Source organism: Protopterus annectens, chromosome 5.part0 (genome assembly GCF_019279795.1).
Source record: "Protopterus annectens isolate FY-2018-M chromosome 5.part0, PAN1.0, whole genome shotgun sequence".
In the NCBI taxonomy this organism is placed as follows: domain Eukaryota; kingdom Metazoa; phylum Chordata; order Ceratodontiformes; family Protopteridae; genus Protopterus; species Protopterus annectens.
In genome coordinates, this window is record NC_056735.1 from 1120506374 (window position 1) to 1120523405 (window position 17032).

General features: G+C 43.8%; 1 protein-coding gene across 1 annotated transcript in view; it reads right to left on the reverse strand.

The window, feature by feature from the left end:
* Positions 1–17032, reverse strand: part of LOC122802330 (mannosyl-oligosaccharide 1,2-alpha-mannosidase IB-like) — a 2920195-nt gene that overhangs the window by 2268530 nt on the left and 634633 nt on the right. The gene's annotated exons all lie outside the window — the stretch shown is intronic.

The window sequence follows — 17032 nt, forward strand, 5'->3', positions numbered from 1 at the left end:
TTAATACCTGCATGTTGTGGGTAGCTCCTTCAACTTAAGAACGGATGCAAATGCTCATCCTGCCCTGTGCAATTCAAGCCTTATAACAGATTAAAACCAGCATTTTGGGGATAGCTCCTTCCACTTAAGAATGGACGCTCCTGCTACTGCTCATCCTGCCTTGTGCAATTCACACTTTATAACAGATTAATATCAGCATTTTGTGCATAGTTCCCTCCACTTAAGAATAGATGCTCCTGCTACTGCCATCCTGCCCTGTGCAATTCAAGCCTTATAACAGAAGAATACCAGCATTTTGTGGGTAGCTCCCTCCACTTAATAACAGACGTTCCTGCTACTGCCAATTCTACCCTGTGCAAATCAAACATTCTAACAGACTAATATCAGCATTTTGTGGGCAGCTCCCTCCACTTAAGAACAGACGCTCCTGCTACTGCCCATCCTCCCTGTGCAAGTAAAACTTTATAACAGATTAATACCAGCGTTTTGTGGTTAGCTCCCTCCACTTAAGTACAGACGCTCCTGCTACTGACCATCCTGCCCTGTGTAACTCAAACCTTATAAAGTTTAATACCAGCGTTTTGTGGGTAGCCCCATCACTTAAGAATGGATGCTCCTGCTACTGCCCATTCTGCCCTCTTCAATTCAAACCTTATAACAGATTAATACCAGTGTTTTGTGGGTAGCTCCCTCCAATTATGAACAGACGCTCCAGCTACTGCTCATCCTGCCCTGTGCAATTCAAAGCTTATAACAGACTAATACCAGCGTTTTGTGGGTAGCTCCCTCAACTTAAGAATGGACACTTCTGCTACTGGTCATCCTGCCCTGTGCAATTCAAAGCTTATAACAGAGTAATACCTGCATTTTGTGGGTAGCTCCTGCCACTTAAGAATGGATGGTCTAGCTACTGCCCATCCCACCCTGTGCAATTCAAACCTTATAACACATTAATACCTGCATTTTGTGGGTAGCTCCCTCCACTTCATAATGGACGCACCTGCTACTGCCCATCTTGCCTTGTGCAATTCAAACCTTATAACAGATTAAGTCCAGCGTTTTGTGGGTAGCTCCCTCCACTTAAGAACAGATGTGCATACTACGGCACATCCTGCCATGTACAATTCAAACCTTATAACAGATTAATACCAGTATTTTGGGAGTAGCTCCCTGCACTTAAGAATGGATGTTCCTGCTACTGCCCATCCTGCCTTGTGTAACTCAAACCTTGAAACAGAAATATACCAACGTTTTGTGAGTAGCTCCCTTCACTTAAGAATGGATGCTCCTGGTACTGCCCATCCAGCCCTGTGCAATTCAAACCTTATAACAGATTAGTACTAGCATTTTGTGGGTAGCTCCCTCCATTTAAGAAAGGATGCCACTGCTACTGCCTATCCTGCCCTGTGCAATTCAAACCTCAAAAAAGATTAATACCAGCATTTTGTGGGTACCTCCCTCCACCTAAGAACAGATGCTCCTGCTATTTCCCATCCTGCTTTGTGCAAGTCAAACCTTATAACAGATTAATACCAGCGTTTTGTGGGTAGCTCCCTCAACTTAAGAACAGACGCACCTGCTACTGCTCATCCTGCCCTGTGCATTTCAAACCTCATAACAGATTAATACCAGCATTTTCTGGAAAGCTCCCTCCACTTAAGAACAGATGCTCCTGCTATTTCCCATCCTGCCCTGTGCAATTCAAACCTTATAACAGATGAATGCCAGCATTTTGTGGGTAGCTCCCTCCACTTAAGAATGGACGCTCCTGCTACTGCCCATCCTGCCCTGTGTAACTCAAACTTTATAACAGATTAATACCAGCATTTTGTGGGTAGCCCCTTCACATAAGAATACATGTTCCTGCTACTGCCCATCCTTCGCTGTGCAATTCAAACCTTAAAACAGATTAATACCAAAGTTTTCTGGGTAGCTCCCTTCACTTAAGAACAGATACTTCTGCTGCTGTCCATCCTGCCCTGTGAAATTCAAACCTTATAACAGATTAATACCAATGTTGTGTCAGTAGCTCCCGCAGCCTAAGATCGGATGCTCCTGCTACTGCCCATCCTGTCCTGGGCAATTCAAACCTTATAACAGATTAATATCAGCGTTTTGTGGATAGCTCCTTCCATTTAAGAACGGATGCCCCTACTACTGCCCATTCTGCCCTGTGCAATTCAAACCATAAAACAGATGAATGCCAGCATTTTGTGGATAGCTCCTTTCACTTAAGAAGGGACGCTCCTGCTACTGCTCATCCTACCCTGTGCAATTTAAACCTTATAACAGATTAATACCAGCATTTTGTGGGTAGCTCCTTCCACTTAAGAATGGATGCTCCTGCTAGTAGCTATCCTGCTCTGTGTAACTCCAACCTTAAAACAGATTAATACCAATGTTTTCTGGGTAGCTCCCTTCACTTAAGAACAGATGCTCTTGCTACTGCCCATCCTGCCCTGTGAAATGCAAACCTTATAACAGAGTAATACTAGCATTTTGTGGGTAGCTCCCTCCACTTAAGAATAGATGCTCCATCTACTGCCCATCCTGCCCTGTGCAATTCAAACCTTATAACAGATTAATATCAGAGTTTTGTGGGTAGCTCTTCCACTTAAGAAAGGACACTCCTGCTATACCCCATACTACCCTTTGCAATTCAAACCTTATAACAGATTAATACCAGCATTTTGTGGGTAGCTCCCTCCACTTAGGAATGGACACTCCTGCTAATGCCCATCCTGCCCTGTAGAATTCAAACCATGAAACCGATTAATACCAACATTTTCTGGATAGCTCCTTCCACTTAAGAATGGATGCCCCTGCTATTTCCAATCCTACCCTGTGCAATTCAAACCTTATAACAGTTTAATACCAGCTTTTTGTGGGTAGCTCCTTCCACTTAAGAATGGACGCACCTGCTACTGCCCATCCTGCCCTGTGCAATTCAAACCTTATAACAGATTAATACCAGCATTTTTTGGGTAGCTCTCACCACTTAAGATAGGATGCTCCTGCTACTGTGTATCCTGCCCTGTGCAAGTCAAACCTTTTAACAGATTAATACAAGCGTTTTGTGGGTAGCTCCTTCCACTTAAGAATGGACGCTCCTGCTACTGCCCATCCTGCCCTGTGTAACTCAAACCTTATAACAGATTAATACCTGCATGTTGTGGGTAGCTCCTTCAACTTAAGAACGGATGCAAATGCTCATCCTGCCCTGTGCAATTCAAGCCTTATAACAGATTAAAACCAGCATTTTGGGGATAGCTCCTTCCACTTAAGAATGGACGCTCCTGCTACTGCTCATCCTGCCTTGTGCAATTCACACTTTATAACAGATTAATATCAGCATTTTGTGCGTAGTTCCCTCCACTTAAGAATAGATGCTCCTGCTACTGCCATCCTGCTCTGTGCAATTCAAGCCTTATAACAGAAGAATACCAGCATTTTGTGGGTAGCTCCCTCCACTTAATAACAGACGTTCCTGCTACTGCCAATTCTACCCTGTGCAAATCAAACATTCTAACAGATTAATATCAGCATTTTGTGGGCAGCTCCCTCCACTTAAGAACAGACGCTCCTGCTACTGCCCATCCTCCCTGTGCAATTAAAACTTTATAACAGATTAATACCAGCGTTTTGTGGTTAGCTCCCTCCACTTAAGTACAGACGCTCCTGCTACTGACCATCCTGCCCTGTGTAACTCAAACCTTATAAAGTTTAATACCAGCGTTTTGTGGGTAGCCCCTTCACTTAAGAATGGATGCTCCTGCTACTGCCCATCCTGCCCTCTTCAATTCAAACCTTATAACAGATTAATACCAGTGTTTTGTGGGTAGCTCCCTCCAATTATGAACAGACGCTCCAGCTACTGCTCATCCTGCCCTGTGCAATTCAAAGCTTATAACAGACTAATACCAGCGTTTTGTGGGTAGCTCCCTCAACTTAAGAATGGACACTTCTGCTACTGGTCATCCTGCCCTGTGCAATTCAAAGCTTATAACAGAGTAATACCAGCATTTTGTGGGTAGCTCCTGCCACTTAAGAATGGATGGTCTAGCTACTGCCCATCCCGCCCTGTGCAATTCAAACCTTATAACACATTAATACCAGCATTTTGTGGGTAGCTCCCTCCACTTCATAATGGACGCACCTGCTACTGCCCATCTTGCCTTGTGCAATTCAAACCTTATAACAGATTAAGTCCAGCGTTTTGTGGGTAGCTCCCTCCACTTAAGAACAGATGTGCATACTACGGCACATCCTGCCATGTACAATTCAAACCTTATAACAGATTAATACCAGTATTTTGGGAGTAGCTCCCTGCACTTAAGAATGGATGCTCCTGCTACTGCCCATCCTGCACTATGCAAATCAAAGCTAGTAATAATTTAATAACAGAGTTTTGTGGGTAGCTCGATCTACTTAAGTTAGGACGCTCCTGCTAGATCCCATCCTGCCCTGTGAAATTCAAACCTTATAACAGATTAATACCTGCATTTTGTGGGTAGCTCTCTGCACTTTAGAGTGGATGCTCCTGCTACTGCCTATCCTTTCCTGTGCAATTCAAACTTTATACTAGATTAATGTCAGCGTTTTGTAGGTAGCTCTCTCCACTTAAGAATGGACGCTTCTGCAACTGCCCATCCTGCCTTGTGTAACTCAAACCTTGAAACAGAAATATACCAACGTTTTGTGAGTAGCTCCCTTCACTTAAGAATGGATGCTCCTGGTACTGCCCATCCAGCCCTGTGCAATTCAAACCTTATAACAGATTAGTACTAGCATTTTGTGGGTAGCTCCCTCCATTTAAGAAAGGATGCCACTGCTACTGCCTATTCTGCCCTGTGCAATTCAAATCTCAAAAAAGATTAATACCAATGCTGTGGGTAGCTCCCGCCAATAAAAAAGACACTCCTGCAACTGCCCTCCTGCGTTGTGCAATTCAAACCTTAAAACAGATTAATATCAGTGTTTTGTGGGTAGCTCCCAACACTTAAGAACAGATGCTGCTGCTACTGCTCATCCTGCCCTGTGCAATTCAAACCTTATAAAAGATTAATACCAGTGTTCTGTGGGCAGCTCCTGCCACTAAAGAACGGATACTCTAGCTACTGACCATCCAGCCCTGTGCAATTCAAACCTTAAAACAGATTAATACCAGCGTTTTTTGGGTAGCTCCCTCCACTGAAGAAAGGATGCTCCTGCTACTGCCCATCCTGCCCTGTGCAATTCAAACCTCATAAAAGATTAACACCAGCATTTTGTGGAAAGCTCCCTCCACTTAAGAACAGATGCTCCTGCTATTTCCCATCCTGCACTGTGCAATTCAAACCTTATAACACATTAATACCAGCGTTTTATGGGTAGATCCCTCCACTTAAGAACGGACGATCCTGCTAATGCTCATCCTGCCCTCTGTAACTCAAACCTTATAACAGATTAATACCAGCATTTTGTGGGTAGCCCCTTCCCATAGGAATGGATGCTCCTGCTATTGCCCATCCTTCGCTGTGCAATTCAAACATTATAACACATTAATACCAGCATTTTGTCACTAGCTCCCGCCACTTAAGAATGGACGCCCCTGCTACTACCCATCCTGCCCTGTGCAATTCAAACCTTATAACAGATTAATACCAGCATTTTGTTGGTAGCTCCCTCCACTTACGAACGGACGCTCCTGCTATTGCCGATCCTGCCCTGTTCAATTCAAACCTTCTATCGGATTAAGACCAGCATTTTGTGGGTAGCTCCCTCCACTTATGAACAGACACTTTTGCTACTGCACTTCCTGCCCTGTGTAATTCAGACCTTATAACAGATAAATACCAGCATTTTGTAGGTCACTCCCTCGACTTATGAATGGATGCTCCTGCTACTGCCCATCTTGCCCTATGTAACTCAAACCTTAAAACAGATTAATACCAACGTTTTGTGGGTAGCTCCCGACATTTAAGAACGGATGTCCTGCTACCGCCCATTCTGCCCTGTGCAATTAAACCTTATAACAGATTAATACCAGCGTTTTGTGGGTAGCTCCCTCCACTTAAGAACGGATGCTCCTGCTATTGCCCTTCCTGCCCTGTTCAATAAAAACTTTATAACAGATTAATACCAGCGTTTTGTGGGTAGCTCACTCCACTTAAGAATGGACGCTCCTCTCCTACTACTGCCCATCCTGCCCTGTGTAACTCAAACCTTATAACAGATTAATACCTGCATTTTGTGTGTAGCCCCTTCACATAAGAATGGATGCTCCTGCTAATGCCCATCCTTCGCTGTGCAATTCAAACCTAATAACAGATTAATACCAGCATTTTATCACTAGCTCCCGTCATTTAAGAATGGATGCTCCTGCTACTGCCCATCCTGCCCTGTGCAATTCAAACCTTATAACAGATTAATACCAGCATTTTGTTGGTAGCTCCCTCCACTTAAGAACGGATGCTCCTGCTATTGCCAATCATGCCCTGTTCAATTCAAACCTTCTAACAGATTAATACCAGCATTTTCTGGGTAGCTCCCTCCACTTATGAACAGACGCTTTTGCTACTGCACATCCTGCCCTGTGTAATTCAGACCTTATAACAGATAAATACCAGCATTTTGTAGGTCACTCCCTCGACCTATGAATGGATGCTCCTGCTACTGCCCCTCTTGCCCTGTATAACTCAAACCTTAAAACAGATTAATACCAAAGCTTTGTGGGTAGCTCCCGACATTTAAGAACGGATGTCCTGCTACTGCCCATTCTGCCCTGTGCAAATAAACCTTATAACAGATTAATACCAGCATTTTGTGAGTATCTCCCTCCACTTAAGAACGGACGCTTCTACAACTGCTCATCCTGCCCTGTGCAACTCAAACCTTAAAACAAATTAATACTAGCATTTTGTTGGTAGCTCCCCCCACTTAAGAATGGACGCTCCAGCTACTGCCCATCCTGCCCTATGCAGTTCAAACTTTATAACAGATTAATATAAGCGATTTGTGGGTAGCTCCCTCCACTTAACAATGTATGCTCCTGCTACTGCCCATCCTGCCCTGTGCAATTCAAACCTTATAACAGATTAATACCACCATATTGTGCATAGCTCCTTCCACTTACGAATGGACACTCCTGCTACTGCTGATTCTGCCCCGTGGAAGTCAAACCTTATAACAGATTAATACAACCATTTTCTGGATAGCTTCCTCCACTTAAGAACGGATACTCCTGCTATATCCCATCCTGCTTTGTGCAATTTAAACCTTATAACAGATTAATACAAGCGTTTTGTGGGTAGCTCCCGCCGCTTAAGAATGGATGCTCCTGCTGCTGCTATCCTGCCCTCTGCAATTCAAACCTTCTGACAGATTAATACCAGCATTTTTTGGGTAGCTCCCTCCACATAAGAAAGGACAGTCCTACTATTGCCCATCCTGTCCTGTTTAGTTCAAACTTTGTAAAAAATGAATACCAGTATTTTAAGTGTAGCTCCTTCCACTTAAGAAAGAACACTCCTGCTACTGCCCATCCTGCCCTGTGCAATTCAAACCTTACAACAGATTAATGCCAGTATTTTGTGTGTGGCTCCCTCCACTTAAGAACATATGCGCCTACTACTGCCCATCCTGCCCTATGCAATTCAAATTATAACAGATTAATATCAGCATTTTGTGGGTAGCTCCTGCCACTTAAGAACGGATGCTCTAGTTACTGCCCATTCTTCCCTGTGCAATTCAGACATTATACTAGATTAATATCAGCATTTTGTAGGTAGCTCTCTCCACTTAAGAATGGATGCTCCTGCTACTGCCCATCTTGCCTTGTGCAATTCAAACCTTATAACAGATTAATACCAGCGTTTTGTGGGTAGCTCCCTCCACTTAAGAACGGACGCTTCTGCAACTGCTCATCCTGCCCTGTGCAATTCAAACCTTACAACAGATTAATACCAGCATTTTGTGGGCAGCTCCCTCCACTTAAGAACGGATGTGCATACTACGGCTCATCCTGCCATGTACAATACAAACCTTAAAACAGATTAATACCAGTATTTTGTGAGTAGCTCCCTGCACTTAAGAATGGATTTTCCTGCTACTGCCCATCCTGCCCTGTACAATTCAAACCCAATAACAATTTAATATCAGAGTATTGTGGGTAGATCGATCTACTTAAGTTAGGATGCTCCTGCTAGACCCCACCCTGCCCTGTGCAGTTCAAACCTTATAACAGATTAATACCTGCATTTTGTAGGTAGCCCCTTCACAAGGATGCTCCTGCTATTGCCCATCCTTCGCTGTGCAATTCAATCTTTATAACAGATTAATACCAGCATTTTGTCACTAGCTCCCTCCACTTATGAACAGACGCTTTTGCTACTGCACATCCTGCCCTGTGCAATTCGAACCTTATAACAGATAAATACTAGCATTTTGTGGGTCGCTCCCTTGACTTATGAATGGATGCTCCTGCTACTGCCCATCTTGCCCTGTGTAACTCAAACCTACCAACGTTTTGTGGGTGGCTCCCGACATTTAAGAACGGATGTCCTGGTACTCCCCATTCTGCCCTGTGCAATTAAACCTTATAACAGATTAATACCAGCGTTTTGTGGGTAGCTCCCTCCACTTAAGAACGGATGCTCCTGCTATTGCCCTTCCTGCCCAGTTCAATAAAAACTTTTATAACAGATTAATACCAGCGTTTTGTGGGTACCTCCCTCCACTTAAGAATGGACGCTTCTACAACTGCTCATCCTGCCCTGTGCAATTCAAACCTTATAACACATTAATACTAGCTTTTTGTGGGTAGCTCCCTCCACTTAAGAATAGATGCTCCTGCTACTCCTCATACTGCCCTGTGTAACTCTAAACTTAAAACAGATTAATACCATCGTTTTGTGGGTAGCTCCCTCCACTTACGAACAGATGCTCCTGCTACTGCCATATGCAATTCAAACCTTATAACAGATTAATACCAGTGTTTTTTGGGCAGTTCCCTCCACTTAAGAACGGATGCGCATACTACAGCCCATCCTGCCCTGTGCAATTCAAACCTTATAATACATTAATATTAGCTTTTTGTGGGTAGCTCCCTCCACTTAAGAATAGATGCTCCTGCTACTCCTCATCCTGCCCTGTGTAACTCAAAACTTAAAACAGATTAATACCATAGTTTTGTGGGTACCTCCCTTCACTTAAGAATGGATGCTCCTGCTACTGCCCATCCTGGCCTGTGCAATTCAAACCTCATAACAGATTAATACCAGCATTTTGTGGAAAGCTCCCTCCATTTAAGAATGGATGCTCCTGCTACTCCTCATCCTGCCCTGTGTAACTCAAAACTTAAAATGGATTAATACCAACGTTTGTGGGTAGCTCCCTCCACTTAAGAACGGATGCTCCTGCTACTGCCCATCCTGGCCTATGCAATCCAAAATATAACAGATTAATATCAGCATTTTGTGGGTAGCTCCCTCCACTTAACATATGCTCCTGCTAATGCCTATCCTGCCCTGTGCAAATCAAACCTTATAACAGATTAATACCAGTGTTTTGCGGGTAGCTTCCTCCACTTAAGAATGGATGCTCCTGCTACTGCTGATCCTGCCCTGTGTAATTCAAACCTTATAATAGATTAATAGCAACATTTTGTGGGTAGCTCCCTCCACTTAAAAATGGATGCTCCTACTACTGCCCATCCTGCCCTGTGCAATTCAAACCTTATAACAGATTAATACCAACGTTTTCTGGGTAGCTCCCTCCACTTAAGAACAGATGCTCCTGCTATTTCCCATCCTGCTTTGTGCAAGTCAAACCTTATAACAGATTAATACCAGCGTTTTGTGGGTAGCTCCCTCAACTTCAGAACGGACGCACCTGCTACTGCCCATCTTGCCCTGTGCAATTCAAATCTCATAACAGATTAATACCAGCATTTTGTGGAAAGCTCCCTACACTTAAGAACAGATGCTCCTGCAATTTCCCATCCTGCACTGTGCAATTCAAACCTTATAACACATTAATACCAGCATTTTGTGGGTAGATCCCTCCACTTAAGAACGGACGATCCTGCTACTGCCCATCCTGCCCTGTGTAACTCAAACCTTATAACAGATTAATACCAGCATTTTGTGGGTAGCCCCTTCACATAGGAATGGATGCTCCTGCTATTGCCCATCCTTCGCTGTGCAATTCAAACCTTATAACACATTAATACCAGCATTTTGTCACTAGCTCCCGCCACTTAAGAACGGATGCCCCTGCTACTACCCATCCTGCCCCGTGCAATTCAAACCTTATAACAGATTAATACCGGCATTTTGTTGGTAGCTCCCTCCACTTATGAACGGACGCTCCTGCTATTGCCCTTCCTGCCCTGTTCAATAAAAACTTTATAACAGATTAATATCAGAGCTGTGTGGGTAGCTCACTCCGCTTAAGAATGGACGCTCCTCTTCTACTACTGCCCATCCTGCCCTGTGTAACTCAAACCTTATAACAGATTAATACCAGCATATTGTGGGTAGCCCCTTCACATAAGAATGGATGCTCCTGCTAATGCCCATCCTTCGCTGTGCAATTCAAACCTAATAACAGATTAATACCAGCATTTTATCACTAGCTCCCGCCATTTAAGAACAGATGCTCCTGCTTCTGCCCATCCTGCCCAGTGCAATTCAAACCTTATAACAGATTAATACCAGCATTTTGTTGGTAGCTCCCTCCACTTAAGAACGGATGCTCCTGCTATTGCCAGTCATGCCCTATTCAATTCAAACCTTCTAACAGATTAATACCAGCATTTTCTGGGTAGCTCCCTCCACTTATGAACAGACGCTTTTGCTACTGCACATCCTGCCCTGTGTAATTCAGACCTTATAACAGATAAATACCAGCATTTTGTAGGTCACTCCCTCGACCTATGAATGGATGTTCCTGCTACTGCCCATCTTGCCCTGTGTAACTCAAACCTTAAAACAGATTAATACCAAAGTTTTGTGGGTAGCTCCCGACATTTAAGAACGGATGTCCTGCTACTGCCCATTCTGCCCTGTGCAAATAAACCTTATAACAGATTAATACCAGCGTTTTGTGAGTATCTCCCTCCACTTAAGAACGGACGCTTCTACAACTGCTCATCCTGCCCTGTGCAACTCAAACCTTAAAACAAATTAATACCAGCATTTTGTGGGTAGCTCCCTCCACTTAAGAATGGAAGCTCCAGCTACTGCCCATCCTGCCCTATGCAGTTCAAACTTTATAACAGATTAATATAAGTGATTTGTGGGTAGCTCCCTCCACTTAACAATGTATGCTCCTGCTACTGCCCATCCTGCCTGTGCAATTCAAACCTTATAACAGATTAATACCACCATATGGTGCATAGCTCCTTCCACTTACGAATGGACACTCCTGCTACTGCTGATTCTGCCCCGTGGAAGTCAAACCTTATAGCAGATTAATACCACCATTTTCTGGATAGCTCCCTCCACTTAAGAATGGATACTCCTGCTATTTCCCATCCTGCTTTGTGCAATTTAAACCTTATAACAGATTAATACGAGCGTTTTGTGGGTAGCTCCCGCCGCTTAAGAACGGATGCTCCTGCTGCTGCTATCCTGCCCTATGCAATTCAAACCTTCTGACAGATTAATACCAGCATTTCATGGGTAGCTCCCTCCACTTAAGAAAGGACGGTCCTACTATTGCCCATCCGGTCCTGTTTAGTTCAAACTTTGTAAAAAATTAATACCAGCATTTTAAGTGTAGATCCCTCCACTTAAGAAAGAACACTCCTGCTACTGCCCATCCTGCCCTGTGCAATTCAAACCATATAACAGATTAATAACAGTATTTTGTGGATAGCTCCTTCCACTTAAGAATGGGCGCTCCTGCTACTGCTCATTCTGCCCTGTGCAATTCAAACCTTACAACAGATTAATGCCAGTATTTTGTGAGTAGCTCCCTCCACAAAAGAAAGGATGCTCCTACTATTGCCCATCCTGTCCTGTTCAATTCAAACCTTGTAAAAAATTAATACCAGCATTTTGTGTGTGGCTCCCTCCACTTAAGAACATATGCGCCTACTACTGCCCATTCTGCCCTATGCAATTCAAATTATAACAGATTAATATCAGCGTTTTGTGGGTAGCTCCTGCCACTTAAGAACAGACGCTTCTGCAACTGCTCATCCTGCCCTGTGCAATTCAAACCTTACAACAGATTAATACCAGCGTGTTGTGGGCAGCTCCCTCCACTTAAGAAAGGATGTGCATACTACGGCTCATCCTGCCATGTACAATTCAAACCTTATAACAGATTAATACCAGTATTTTGTGAGTAGCTTCCTGCACTTAAGAATGGATTTTCCTGCTACTGCCCATCCTGCCCTGTGCAATTCAAACCTAATAACAATTTAATATCAGAGTTTTGTGGGTAGATCGATCTACTTAAGTTAGGATGCTCCTGCTAGACCCCAGCCTGCCCTGTGCAGTTCAAACCTTATAACAGATTAATACCTGCATTTTGTGGGTAGCTCTCTGCACTTTAGAATGGATGTTCCTGCTACTGTCCATCCTTCCCTGTGCAATTCAAACTTCATACTAGATTAATATCAGCGTTTTGTAGGTAGCTCTGTCCACTTAAGAATGGACGTTCCTGCTAGACCCCAGCCTGCCCTGTGCAATTCAAACCTTATAACAGATTAATATCAGAATTTTATGGGTAGTTCTCTCCACTTAAGAATGGATGCTCCTGCTGCTGCCCATCCTGCCCTGTGTAAATCAAACCTTAAAACAGAAATATACCAAAGTTTTGTGGGTAGCTCCCTTCACTTAAGAATGGATGCTCCTGGTAAGGCCCATCCTGCCCTGTGCAATTCAAGCCTTATAACAGATTAGTACTAGCATTTTGTGGGTAGCTCCCTCCATTTAAGAAAGGATGCCCCTGCTACTGCCCATCCTGCTCTGTGCAATTCAAACCTAACAGATTAATACCAGCGTTTTTTGGGTAGCTCCCTCCACTTAAGAACGGACACTGCTGCTACTTCCCATCCTGCCCTGTGCAATTCAAACCTCAAAAAACATTAATACCAATGCTATGGGTAGCTCCCCCCAATAAAAAAAGGGCACTCCTGCAACTGCCCCTCCTGCGTTGTGCAATTCAAACTTAAAACAGATTAATATCAGCATTTTGTGGGTAGCTCCCTCCACTTAAGAATGGATGTTCCTGCTACTTCCCATCCTGCCCTGTGCAATTCAAACCTTATAACAGATTAAGGCCAGCGTTTTGTGGGTAGCTCCCTCCACTTAAGAACAGACACTTCTGCTACTTCCCATCCTGACCTGTGCAATTCAAACCTCAAAAAAGATTAATACCAATGCTGTGGGTAACTCCACCCAATAAAAAAGGGCACTCCTGCAACTGCCCTCCTGCATTGTGCAATTCAAACCTAAACCAAAAATATCAGTGTTTTGTGTCAAACCTTATAACAGATTAATATCAGCATTTTGTGGGTAGCTCCCTCCACTTAAGAATGGATGCTCCTGGTAATGCCCATCCTGCCCTGTGCAATTCAAACCATATAACAGATTAGTACTAGCATTTTGTGGGTAGCTCCCTCCATTTAAGAAAGGATGCCCCTGCTACTGCCCATCCTGCCCTGTCCAATTCAAACCTCATAACAGATTAATACCAGCATTTTGTGGAAAGCTCCCTCCACTTAAGAACAGATGACCCTGCTATTTCCCATTCTGCCCTGTGCAATTCAAACCTTATAACACAATAATACCAGCATTTTGTGGGTAGCTCCCTCCGCTTAAGAACGGACGCTCCTGCTACTGCCCATCCTGCCCTGTGTAACTCAAACCTTATAACAGATTAATACCAGCATTTTGTCGCTAGCTCCCTCCACTTATGAACAGACGCTTTTGCTACTGCACATCCTGCCCTGTGCAATTCGAACCTTATAACAGATAAATACTAGCATTTTGTAGGTCGCTCCCTTGACTTATGAATGGATGCTCCTGCTACTGCCCATCTTGCCCTGTGTAACTCAAACCTACCAACGTTTTGTGGGTAGCTCCCGACATTTAAGAACGGTTGTCCTGATACTGCCCATTCTGCCCTTTGCAATTAAACCTTAAAACAGATTAATACCACCGTTTTGTGGGTAGCTCCCTCCACTTAAGAAAGGATGCTCCTGCTATTGCCCTTCCTGCCCAGTTCAATAAAAACTTTTATAACAGATTAATACCGGCGTTTTGTGGGCAGCTCCCTCCACTTAAGAAAGGATGTGCATACTACGGCTCATCCTGCCATGTACAATTCAAACCTTATAACAGATTAATACCAGTATTTTGTGAGTAGCTTCCTGCACTTAAGAATGGATTTTCCTGCTACTGCCCATCCTGCCCTGTGCAATTCAAACCTAATAACAATTTAATATCAGAGTTTTGTGGGTAGATCGATCTACTTAAGTTAGGATGCTCCTGCTAGACCCCAGCCTGCCCTGTGCAGTTCAAACCTTATAACAGATTAATACCTGCATTTTGTGGGTAGCTCTCTGCACTTTAGAATGGATGTTCCTGCTACTGTCCATCCTTCCCTGTGCAATTCAAACTTCATACTAGATTAATATCAGCGTTTTGTAGGTAGCTCTGTCCACTTAAGTATGGGCGTTCCTGCTAGACCCCAGCCTGCCCTGTGCAATTCAAACCTTATAACAGATTAATATCAGAATTTTATGGGTAGTTCTCTCCACTTAAGAATGGATGCTCCTGCTGCTGCCCATCCTGCCCTGTGTAAATCAAACCTTAAAACAGAAATATACCAAAGTTTTGTGGGTAGCTCCCTTCACTTAAGAATGGATGCTCCTGGTAAGGCCCATCCTGCCCTGTGCAATTCAAGCCTTATAACAGATTAGTACTAGCATTTTGTGGGTAGCTCCCTCCATTTAAGAAAGGATGCCCCTGCTACTGCCCATCCTGCTCTGTGCAATTCAAACCTAACAGATTAATACCATCATTTTGGGTAGCTCCCTCCACTTAAGAACGGACACTGCTGCTACTTCCCATCCTGCCCTGTGCAATTCAAACCTCAAAAAACATTAATACCAATGCTATGGGTAGCTCCCCCCAATAAAAAAAGGGCACTCCTGCAACTGCCCCTCCTGCGTTGTGCAATTCAAACTTAAAACAGATTAATATCAGCATTTTGTGGGTAGCTCCCTCCACTTAAGAATGGATGTTCCTGCTACTTCCCATCCTGCCCTGTGCAATTCAAACCTTATAACAGATTAAGGCCAGCGTTTTGTGGGTAGCTCCCTCCACTTAAGAACAGACACTTCTGCTACTTCCCATCCTGACCTGTGCAATTCAAACCTCAAAAAAGATTAATACCAATGCTGTGGGTAACTCCACCCAATAAAAAAGGGCACTCCTGCAACTGCCCCTCCTGCATTGTGCAATTCAAACCTAAACCAAAAATATCAGTGTTTTGTGTCAAACCTTATAACAGATTAATATCAGCATTTTGTGGGTAGCTCCCTCCACTTAAGAATGGATGCTCCTGGTAATGCCCATCCTGCCCTGTGCAATTCAAACCATATAACAGATTAGTACTAGCATTTTGTGGGTAGCTCCCTCCATTTAAGAAAGGATGCCCCTGCTACTGCCCATCCTGCCCTGTCCAATTCAAACCTCATAACAGATTAATACCAGCATTTTGTGGAAAGCTCCCTCCACTTAAGAACAGATGACCCTGCTATTTCCCATTCTGCCCTGTGCAATTCAAACCTTATAACACATTAATACCAGCATTTTGTGGGTAGCTCCCTCCGCTTAAGAACGGACGCTCCTGCTACTGCCCATCCTGCCCTGTGTAACTCAAACCTTATAACAGATTAATACCAGCATTTTGTCGCTAGCTCCCTCCACTTATGAACAGACGCTTTTGCTACTGCACATCCTGCCCTGTGCAATTCGAACCTTATAACAGATAAATACTAGCATTTTGTAGGTCGCTCCCTTGACTTATGAATGGATGCTCCTGCTACTGCCCATCTTGCCCTGTGTAACTCAAACCTACCAACGTTTTGTGGGTAGCTCCCGACATTTAAGAACGGTTGTCCTGATACTGCCCATTCTGCCCTTTGCAATTAAACCTTAAAACAGATTAATACCACCGTTTTGTGGGTAGCTCCCTCCACTTAAGAAAGGATGCTCCTGCTATTGCCCTTCCTGCCCAGTTCAATAAAAACTTTTATAACAGATTAATACCAGCGTTTTGTGGGTATCTCCCTCCACTTAAGAACGGATGCTTCTGCAACTGCTCATCCTGCCCTGTGGAATTCAAACCTTATAACAGATTAATACCAGTGTTTTTGGGGCAGCTCCCTCCACTTAAGAACAGATGCGCATACTAAAGCCCATCCTGCCATGTGCAATTCAAACCTTATAACAGATTAATACTAGCTTTTTGTGGGTAGCTCCCTCCACTTAAGAATAGACGCTCCGTCTACTGTCCATCCTGCACTGTGCAATTCAAACCTTACAGCAGATTAATACCAGCGTTTTGTGGGTAGCTCCCTCCACTTAAAAAAGGACGCTCCTGCTACTGCCCATCTGCCCTGTGCAATTCAAACCTTAAAAGAAATTAATACCAGCATTTTGAGGGTAGCTCCCTCTACTTAAAAACGGACGCTCCAGCTACTGCCCATCCTGTCCTATGCAATTCAAACTTTATAACAGATTAATATAAGTGATTTGTGGGTAGCTCCCTCCACTTAACAATGTACGCTCCTGCTACTGCCCATCCTGCCCTGTGCAATTCAAACCTTATAACAGATTAATACCACCATATTGTGCATAGCTCCTTCCACTTACGAATGAAGACTCCTGCTACTGCTGATCCTGCCCCATGGAATTCAAACCTTTTAAAAGATTAATACCAACATTTTCTGGATAGCTCCCTCCACTTAAGAACGGATGCTCCTGCAATTTCTCATCCTGCTGTGTGCAATTTAAATCTTATAACAGAT